Below are 10,271 nucleotides of genomic sequence, written 5' to 3' on the forward strand. Positions count from 1 at the left end.
TGTTTCTTAAAGTATTATTCCAGAGAAATGTTCAGCAAAGAAAGGTGTCTATGATCAAATAAGCTTAGGAAAAACTGTATATTGTATTTTTCTCTCCTTGGAAATTTCACAAAAATGAATTAATGTATTAGAAATTTGGTTTAATTTTTTTAAACTAACTATATTTAACCCAGGACACACTCTTAGAAATGACAGGGCAGAAAATGAATTAAAAGAGAAAGAGTCCACGGAGATGGAATTGGTTATATAAAATAGAACTTTAGGCCTTTTTCATATCAAGTGAGCAAGATTCTTCAAAGGGTTTTCGGTTTTCTTCTTGAAGAAATGAATAGCCATTAGGGTGTGAAAATTAATAAACAGAAATCTCATTTAAAATGGAGTAAAAAAGCTAGAAGGGAGAACTCTCAATGTATTCTACAGGAAGAGACCTATCTTGCATCTTTGACAGGTAGTGATGTTTCAGTAGTACCTCAAGAGGAGAAAAAAACAAAAGTTATTCCTTGCCCAGTAACAGCGCAGTTAATAGAAAACTGCCATAACTAAAGCCAATGAAAAGTCACTATACTTTGAACTCGGTTTCCTTCAATGGACTCTTCATTTACAACAGCCTCTCCCAAGTTCACAAAAGAGCATTTCTCTCCTTTGTTTCTCTGAACTCACTCATAGTTGGCCCTTAGACCGCATGCCCAGCATTTCAATTCTTTATTATTTTCAAATAAACCCATTTTTCTGGAGAAATATCTGGCTATTTGTTAAATGTCAACATGGAATAAACAGAGAGTTTCTATTTGAATTTTAAAAATTAAAAAACAAAAACTTTATTTAACAAAGTTGTTTAAATAAATTTAAATGAAAAATATTTTATAAAATTAAATGTTAGTTTCTCAACAAGAAAAAATAAGTATGATACTCTTTTTACCCCTACATAATAGACATTCAATGTGATGCTAATAATATAAATTTCTCAAATGTAATTCAAAAATAACTTAAAATAAAAAGAAAAATAGAATTGGAAATCTCACTGATTTTCTATGAGGCATGTTACAGATAACTGATTTTTAAAATATTTATAAAGCTATTGAAATATAAACATAATGATTCAATAAAATTTAAATATTGAAGAATAGCTATTATGACAAAACCATTTATTTCAAGGGTGACTAAAATGAAATTTGTTTAGATAATATAAAAATATTATTTACAGCCATGCCACCCTGAACAAGCCCGATCCCATCTGATCTCGGAAGCTAAGCAGGGTCAGGCCTGGTTAGTACTTGGATGGGAGACCACCTAGGAAGACCAGGTGCTGTAAGCGTAGTAAAAAATAAATAAAAAATAAGAGATTGTAAGCTGACAAGGTCCTTGCAATCTGTGAGATCAACCAAGGATTGCTTCATCTAAAAATATATAGAAAGTAAATAAATAAATAAAATAAAAATGTTGACAGGATTACATGTAAATTCCATATGTGTAAAAATATATATTTACATATAAAATTTTAAAATTTAATTAATTTACAACTTAGTTCTCCAAAAATAGAATAGATTAACCATTCTTATTAAAATATATACTAGAATTAGTTTGTATCTTCTTGGATGTGATTAAGCAAAATCATACTCTGGAACGGATATCCAGGCAAAATTTGATGCATTTTTAAAATTAATCATTTGAAAGTTTGTCACCAGAATTTTTTAAGCAGCTCACAATAGGTAGAACACATTTTAACAAACCCTTATAACAAATCAACTTTTAAAATCTTACTGATGAGGATTAAATCTTAAGTGTGTTAACATCATGTACAGCAAGAAGATGTATTGTTTTGATGTGCCAAATATATTAGGCATGTCTTTGCATAGTATTAAGTATAAAGTCAGGATAGATAATGCTGTTAAGGCCACAGGAGAAAAACCATGACTTTCACAGTATTAAAAGAGTTTTATGCACACTGGTCAAATACACTGAACACTAGCAAAACCTCGGCATATTGGTTTAAGCTAAAAAATGTAATTGGTAGGTCAAAGCAATTCTGAATTCCCAATGTTTTCCACATGGTGTATAATCTGTGGACTTTTTATTCTAATTTTTCCCTAGAAATAAAATGAAAAGTACACTGGATGCCTAGGGAATCGTACAGCTGTGGGTCTCAGTTACTTGATTGACACACTTTTTTTTTTTTTTCAGCAAGAGTAACAGCAGCAGTGGCAACTTCTGGATATGTGGCTAACTGCACTATGAAAAGTGACTGACCAGATACTGCGTCCTTATATTCGTGTCCAGTGACTTGCTGAAGGATCAGTCAGCTGGGGCTCTCTAGGAGAACCTGCCCAGATGGATACCATACTCCTTTGATAGACCTGCCATTGTCAAGAATTGTTCAGTTTATATGTCTAAAAGAAATTTTGTTTAAGGTTCTGATGATTTCTTCCACATGTTAAGACCCTTTTTATGATATAGAACAAAGGCCAAAAGCATTTAAGTGGAGGCAAAATTGGGGGTTCAAAAGATCCATTGGCTGGCTCACATTTGATGAATTATTAAACTACAAATTTCACAATGTGATAGAGAATTCATTTTTCAATGTACCAGATGAAATACAAATTCTACCAAAATGAAAGAACCCTTTGAGATGACAGATTTATTGCAATGATGAAAAGATGAATAACTTTAACCACAAGAAATTTTATTTACAAGTAATACAAAGAAAGAAACACTTTCATTTCATAATTGACACCATTGAATGAACAGAACATTTTTATAGTAAGAATAGAACTTTCTTTTAGATGTCTAGACTTCATGTGCAGAGGTTAACCACAAAGTAAGATTTATAGTATATCAAGTTTTGATGAGGTCTTAAAAATGTTAACTTTCTAATGTTTAATTGCTCTGCAAATGAGTGTTTAGTCAGGCTATGCCTTGAGACTGTAAATGAGAGGAATTCACCACTTTCTGTGGCAAACAATTGGAAAGTATTTCCTTGTCTTTCATAAAATCATTAGCCCTTTAGTTTAGATCTGATTATTATATCTGTGAGGACCATTGCATCTGATTCCACTCACATTAGTCTACTTTGTAAATATTTGAAAGCAACCATCATGTTCTACTACTTCCCATGTTGGATCATTTTATCTCCACACTAGCAAACTCAGTGTCAAAGAAATTTTTAGAACATATATTTCAGAATCATTTACTTTCCTTAAATGCATTCAGTTTGGATATATACTTCTCTTAAAGTGAGATCCTCATAATTAAGAGTCACCATTGTGGAATATAACACATTCTTTAAAAACAAGCTATTTTATTAGAAAATGTAAACAATGCACATGGTAGATTCAAAGGTACAAAAACCCCACAAGGAATTCCAGTAATATCAAAATCCAGATGGTCACTCTTTATTCTTTCTGGCTAGGCAAAAAAGAGAGTCTTGCTCCTGTCTACCTTCCCGAGTAGTGACAAAATTCTTTAGACTCACGATTACCTTTGTTGGGTAATAAAGGAAACTCTTGCACCCACTCTATACCCTCACAAAACTTATAGTCTAATGGGATAAAAGCAAAATAAAGATAGATTATAGTAAGTACTCCTGTCGAAGCGGAACATATTAAATCTTTTCTATTATGGGGATATGAATTCTCCACGATCCCCAAAAATTCCTTTTGTTCATTATCATTTATGACTTGGATAACTAACCTAAAGAAATCACATCTATTCTATTTAACCTTTCATTCTTGTTGTTTCTTCATCATTTGTTTATTTCATAAGTATTCTTATTTGCTCACTAAATTCATGAAAAGCTCTCTCAGTCTTTGTAATATTCTTATGTTCAATTGCTTTTCCTTTTTTTATTTCAATTTTCATAAGACTGGAATTTCCATAATATATCTATTATAACTAAAAATTAAATCTGCAAAATCCATCAAAGCAACACCAGTAGTATGTTTTTTAGCATATAAAAATGACTTTTCTTTAAAAATAAAATGATAGAAAATGTCAAGGTCATTTTTCTGATAATTTTGAAAGTGTTTAGAAGATTCTTTAAGGAATTCCAAATCATATTTTCATTTTATACCCTCATTTTTTGCTTAACATGAAACATAAATGCTCAAGTTATTTCTTAGAACTCATCACTTAAACTTTTAAAATAATTTTGCTTAATTTTTATTTTAATATATAAATGCATTATGTTTTAATTATTGTTTAAAATTTTTTCAAGAATATCTTGAAAATCAAAATTTATATGCAAATAGAAATATGCTTGCTTGTTTTCAAATAACCAATATATAAATGTCAGTGAATACAATGTACACATGTTGAATACTTCATGTGATGCTTTTCAAATGTGCACGTCAATGAAATAATCTCCTTCTAAATTTGATAGTCATGCCCAAATCCTTACATTATTTCACCCATGACAACTTTTGATATTTTAGTATTCAGTTGAATTATCCATCTTAAAGAACTATTGGCTTGGGACTGTCAGCTTAAATTTGCTGCAATCAATGAGATGATTATGTGGGATGTTGTTTCTGCATTTTAATAATATTCTCCCTCAAAATAAGTTGCTGAGGTTAGAACTATCAAAAGAGAATGATCATATCAATTCTACTGTTTTGGGTATTACATGAGCCATCCTAGGCAAAATAATAATAATTAATAATAATATAGATACGGATATTAGAAATGAAGATTATTTTTCTTCATTTGTGGATAATATACTTATCTAATAAAAAATATAAACAAAATTTAAATTACTTATTAAGTATTACCTGAGCACAACAACTTTATGGATAAATACTCATATAAAAAGATATATGCTACCAATGATTAATTAGAAAGTATAATTTCAAAACATTTTATAGTAATAGAATTTTCAGCACATAAGAATAGCCAAAAAAAGCAAGATATTTATAGTTATACTTATAATGTTTAATGAATGCTTTAAATAAGACAATTAAATAGAAAAGATGTATTCATGAATGTAAATGCTCAATATTCAAAATATATCTCTCTATATATATTCTAATATTCAAAATAATTCTCTATAAATTAATACAAAAATGTAAAGCAATGAAATCAAAACCCCTAAGATATTTTTCATTAAAATTTAAACTCTTTTTTCTTTTATGATGAGTTTTTAATTTTATACAAACACATCTATATTTTCTATTATAACTTTTTAAATTTTTTTAATTTCTGTTGATATACAATAATATATTAGTTCAACATAGTGATTAGACATTTATAACTTACAAAGTGATCATTCCGATAAGTCTAGTACACAATATTATTTACTATATTCCTTATGCTGTACTTTGCATCCCATGACTATTTTTATAACTGGCAATTTGTACTTCTTAATCTCTTTACTTTTTCGCCCATCCTCCAAACCCCTCTTCTATCTGGCAACTATCAATTTCTTCTCTGTATCTATGAGTTTGTTCTGTTTTGTTTGTTTTATAGATTCTACATAAATTTGAAATCATATGGTATTTGTGTTTCTCTGTCTAACTTATTCCACCTAGCATAATATCCTCTAGATTTATCCATGTTGTCACAAATGGTAAGATTTCATTTTTTATGGTTGAGTAATATTCCATTGTATATATGTACCACTTCTTTATCCATTCATTTATCAATGGACACATAAGTTGCTTTCATATCTTGGCTATTGTTAACTAATTCTGTGATGAATATAGAAGTGCATATGTATTTTTAAATTAATGTTTTACAATTCTTTGGGTAAATACCCAGAAGTGGAATTGCTAGGCCGTATGGAAGTTCTACTTTTTTTTGAGGAAAAAGTATACTATTTTTTCTCTTTTTTCCCACAACTTTATTGAAGTATAACAGAAAATTAGTTGCTCCTATTTACTTTGTACAATTTAATGAGGTTTTTTTCCAATTATAGTTGGCATACAATAATATGTTAGTTTCAGTTATACGGCATAGTGATTAGAGATCTATATAAATCATGAAGTGGTCACCCCATTAAATCAAGTTCTCCTTTTCCCCCTTACAGAGTTTTTACAGCATTGTTGACTATTTTCCTTATGCTACACATTATATCTCCATGACAATTTTGCATTTATCCATTTGTATGTTTTAATCCCTTTGCTTTTTTCACCATGCCCTCCACCCCCTTCCCATCTAGTAGCCCTCAAAATATTTTCTGTATATATATTTGTTTCCATTTTTCTTGTTATTTTGTTCTTTAGATTCTGTATGTATGTGAAATCATGTGGTATTTGTCTTTCTCTATCTGACTTACTTCATTCAGTGCAATAGCTTCTAGGTCTATCAAGGGAATATTTTTTTCGATCCCCTTCCATTTAGTCTGTGTCTTTTACTCTGAAGTGAGTCTCTTATAGGCAGCATATGTAGGGGTCTTGTTTTCTTATTTATTCAGTTTCCCTATATTTTAGTTGGAGCATTTCATTCTTTTCCATTTTAGATATTTGTTGATAAATATTCAGTTATTACCATTCTTTATTCATGTTTTTAATACATGTTTTTCTTCTTAAAGAAGTCCTTCCAACAATTCTTGTAATACTGGCTTGGTGTTGATGAATTCTTTTAGTTAATTTTTTGTCTGAGAAGGTCTTTATCGGTCCTTCAACTCTAAATGATAGCTTTGCTGGATAACGTATTGTTTGTAGATCCTGAATTTTCAACACTTTGAATATTTCATGCCACACTCTTCTGTCCTGCAAAGTTTCCTTTGAGAAATCAACTGCCAGTCTTATGGAAGCTCCCTTGTAGGTAACTAATTGCTTTTCTCTTGCTCCTTTTAAGATTCTTTGTTTTTAACCTTTGGCATTTTAATTATGATGTGTCTTGGTGTGGACCTCTTTGGGTTCATTTTTTGGGGAACTTTCTGAGCTTCTTGAGGTTGTATGTCTATTTCCTTCACCAGGTTAGGGAAGTTTTCCATCATTATTTCTTCAAATATACATTCAACTTCTTGTTCTCTCTCTTCAGGTACTCCTATGACATGGATGTTGTTACCCATAATTTTGTCCCATAGGCTTCTTAAATTATTATTATAGTCTTGGCTTCTTTTTTCTTGCCATTCTGATTGGGTGTCTTTGGCTTCCCCATCCTGTAGATTGGTGTTTTGATACTCTTTTTTCTTCACTCTGTTGATTCCTTCTAATATACTCTTCATCTCAGATAATGTATTCTTCATTTCTGACTCATTCTCTTTTATAATTTTCATTTTCATTTTTATGTTTTTTATGTTTTCGTTAAAGTTCTCATTGAGTTCATCTACACTTTTCTTAATTTGATTGAGCATCTTTGTAAGTGTTTTGAACTTTACATCTGTTAGAGTACTTGATTCCATTTTTTCTTGATTTCTGTTTTGTTCTCATGGTTTTTGCTTCTTTGTCTTCCAGTTTTGGCTGCCTTTCTATGTCTGTTTCTATGTAATAATCAAAGCTCCTAAATCTCCCAGTCTTATTAATGTGGCTTTGTGTAACAGGCATCCAGCAGTACAGCCCTGAGAGAGTGTCAGCCGCAGCCCAAGTTTAACCCCAGTCTGTGCCCCTCTGGAGCCACTTGTTAAGATGCAGCAAGCAATCCCCAGATGCTGTGCTTATAGTTGCCTCAAGAAGCCATGCCAGAAACCGAAGTCAACTGCCACCAGTGTTGTGAGGTAGCTAGTCAGACATGAGCGACAGTGGGACAAAAGAATAGGGTCCCAGCTCTGTAACCATAGAAACTTCCCTTGAAGACCTTCCTTAAGGATGTCTCAGAAATACCTCCCTGTTAGGGTTATAAATTACCCCAAATCCTAGAGCACAAAGGCCATAAAAGCTGCTGGCCTAAATCAGCTATAAAAGCATGCACAGAAAGTACTGCCCCTAACTTCAGCCTTATTATACCATCATTATAATATCATGACTATTCCTGGAAGTTCATTAACCTAATTTTAATAGACTGAATTCTGGGTAAGCACCTGGGCACTAGGCAAAGTTATATAGCAGCCAGGTGTCAATCAATGTGACCTCACTTGCCAATCACCTAGATCTTTCGGATCACCCTGTCACAGCCCCCAAATATAACGTAGACCTCCCCCTCCCCCAGGGTAACAGCTCTCCATCTTCCTTGGCTGTAACCCGTACCCCTCCTTAAGGGTACGTAACCTTATTTCCACATGGCTAGCCAGTTTTAGGATTGATCTGTTTTCTACCTCATAATGAGCTTTTAATAAATGAATATTTCCCATATTCACTGAGTTGAAATTAATTCCTTCAGCAGTGAAAGGGACCTAGAGGTGTGTGTTACCAGAACTCCAATTGCTCCAATGGTAACAATTTGAGTCTTGTAGATGCTCAGTAAGTGGCACAGGACTCGCAGAGAACACAACTGAATGTGGCCTGGGTGGGGTCTCGAATTGGCGAGGCAGAGTTTTCAGGTAACCCTCTGGGCGAGGTGACCTCTGTTGTCCAGTTTGATGTCTCAGCTATGACAGCGCTGCCTCCACACACTGGGAGGGGAGAGAGCGCAAGAGAACAATGGATACTGCCAGCACGTCTGCCTAGAGAAAGCCTCGCCTTTTGCCCTTGCTCTGACAACTCAGTGTCTTCCTGGAAGTCTTTGGTGTCTCCCAAGCAGCCTGACCCGAAGCTGGTGCTCAGACGTAGCAGGTCCGTCACGGAGAAAGTCTGCTTGAGGACATAGCCCCTTTAAGAGGCATCTGCATCTGCCTGCTGCTACCACAGCTTCTGTCCAACTCAGCCGCTTGGGATCCAGCAGCCTCACATCCTTGCCTTCTCCTACCTTCTACTGTTGCAGGTTGATTAATTATTTCTCTCCCTAGTTGTAGGGCTTTTCTTTATCTATACCCCAGGTGACTCTGCTAGCTGTTTGCTCTGTGTTTTTGTATCAACTTTGATGTGGTCGCAAGAGGGGACGAGCAAAGCTTCTATCATCTATGCCATTTTTCTCCCATTCAAACATATATTATTTTTCATAATATATGCACCAATTTACAATCTTAACAATGCATAAGAGTTCCCTTTTTTCCACATCCTCACCAACACTTTTGTTTGTTGATTTATTGATGATAGCCTCTCTGACAGGTGTAAAATGATATTTCACTGTGGTTTTAATTTGCATTTATTTCTCTGATGATTAGTGATATTGAGCATCTTTTCATATTCCGCTAGCTACCTTATATCCTCTTTGGAGATATGTCATCCAGGTTCTCTGCCAAATTTTTAGTTGGATTATTATGTTTTGGGTGTTGTCATATTATTTCCTTATATATCTTAGATATTAACCTTTTATCCAATGTACCTTTGGCAAATATCTTCTTTCATTTAGTAGGTTATCTTTTTGTTTTGTTGATGGTTTCCTTTACTGTGTAAAAACTCTTTAGTTTGATGAAGTCTCATTTGTTTATTTTTTTATTATTATTCCTCTTGCTTGAGAAGACATATCTAAAAAAATATTACCAAGAGTGATGTCAAAGAGTTTGCTGTCTATGTTTCCTTCTAGGAGTTTTGTAGTTTTGGGGCTTACATTTAAGACTAATTAATTTTGAATTTATTCTTATATGTGCTGTAAGAAAGTGGTCCAATTTTACTCTTGTTCTCTCCAGTTTTTCCAATGCCATTTATTGAATAGACTGTTTTTACCTCATTGTATGTTTTTGCCTCCTTTGTCATAGATTAATTGAACCTACAGACATGGATTTATTTCTGGGTAAACTATTTTGTTCCTTTAATCTATGTGTCTATTTTATTCCAGTATCATGCTGTTTGTATTATTGTAGCCCTGTAGTATAATAGTTTAATATCAGATAGTATGACAACTCCAACTTTATTCTTCTTTCTCAAGATTGCTTTGGCTATTCACAATCTTTTGTGGTCTCATGTAAACTTTGGTATTATTTCTTCTAGTTCTATGAAAAATACCATTGGTATTTTGATAGAAATTGCATCAAATCTATAGATTGCTTTGGGTCATATGGACATTTTAACGATGTTAATTCTTCATATCTATGAGCATGGTATATGCTTCCATTTATTTATATTAATTTTTTTTCTTTAATGACCTATAATTTACCTCCTTGATTAAATTTATACCTAAGTATTTCATTCTTTTTGATGCAATTGTAAATGGAATTCTTTTCTTAATTTCTCTAATAGTTTGTTATTGGTATATAAAAATGCAACTAAGTTATGAATATTAATTTTGTATTTTGCTACTTTACTGAATTTATTTATTAGGTCTAATAGTTTTTTAGTGGATTCTTTAGGGTTCTCTAT

At 32.5% G+C, this 10,271-nt stretch overlaps 1 non-coding gene across 1 annotated transcript; it reads left to right on the forward strand.

Annotated features, from left to right (window-relative positions):
• Nucleotides 1-1,196: 1,196 nt before the first annotated feature.
• Nucleotides 1,197-1,315, forward strand: LOC120607476 (5S ribosomal RNA). Its single transcript, XR_005654162.1, has one exon. It is a non-coding gene; the product is annotated as a 5S ribosomal RNA (ribosomal RNA).
• Nucleotides 1,316-10,271: the final 8,956 nt, after the last annotated feature.

The sequence above is a fragment of the Pteropus medius genome, unplaced genomic scaffold (genome assembly GCF_902729225.1).
Source record: "Pteropus medius unplaced genomic scaffold, Ma_sr-lr_union100, whole genome shotgun sequence".
Taxonomy (NCBI): Eukaryota; Metazoa; Chordata; class Mammalia; order Chiroptera; family Pteropodidae; genus Pteropus; species Pteropus medius.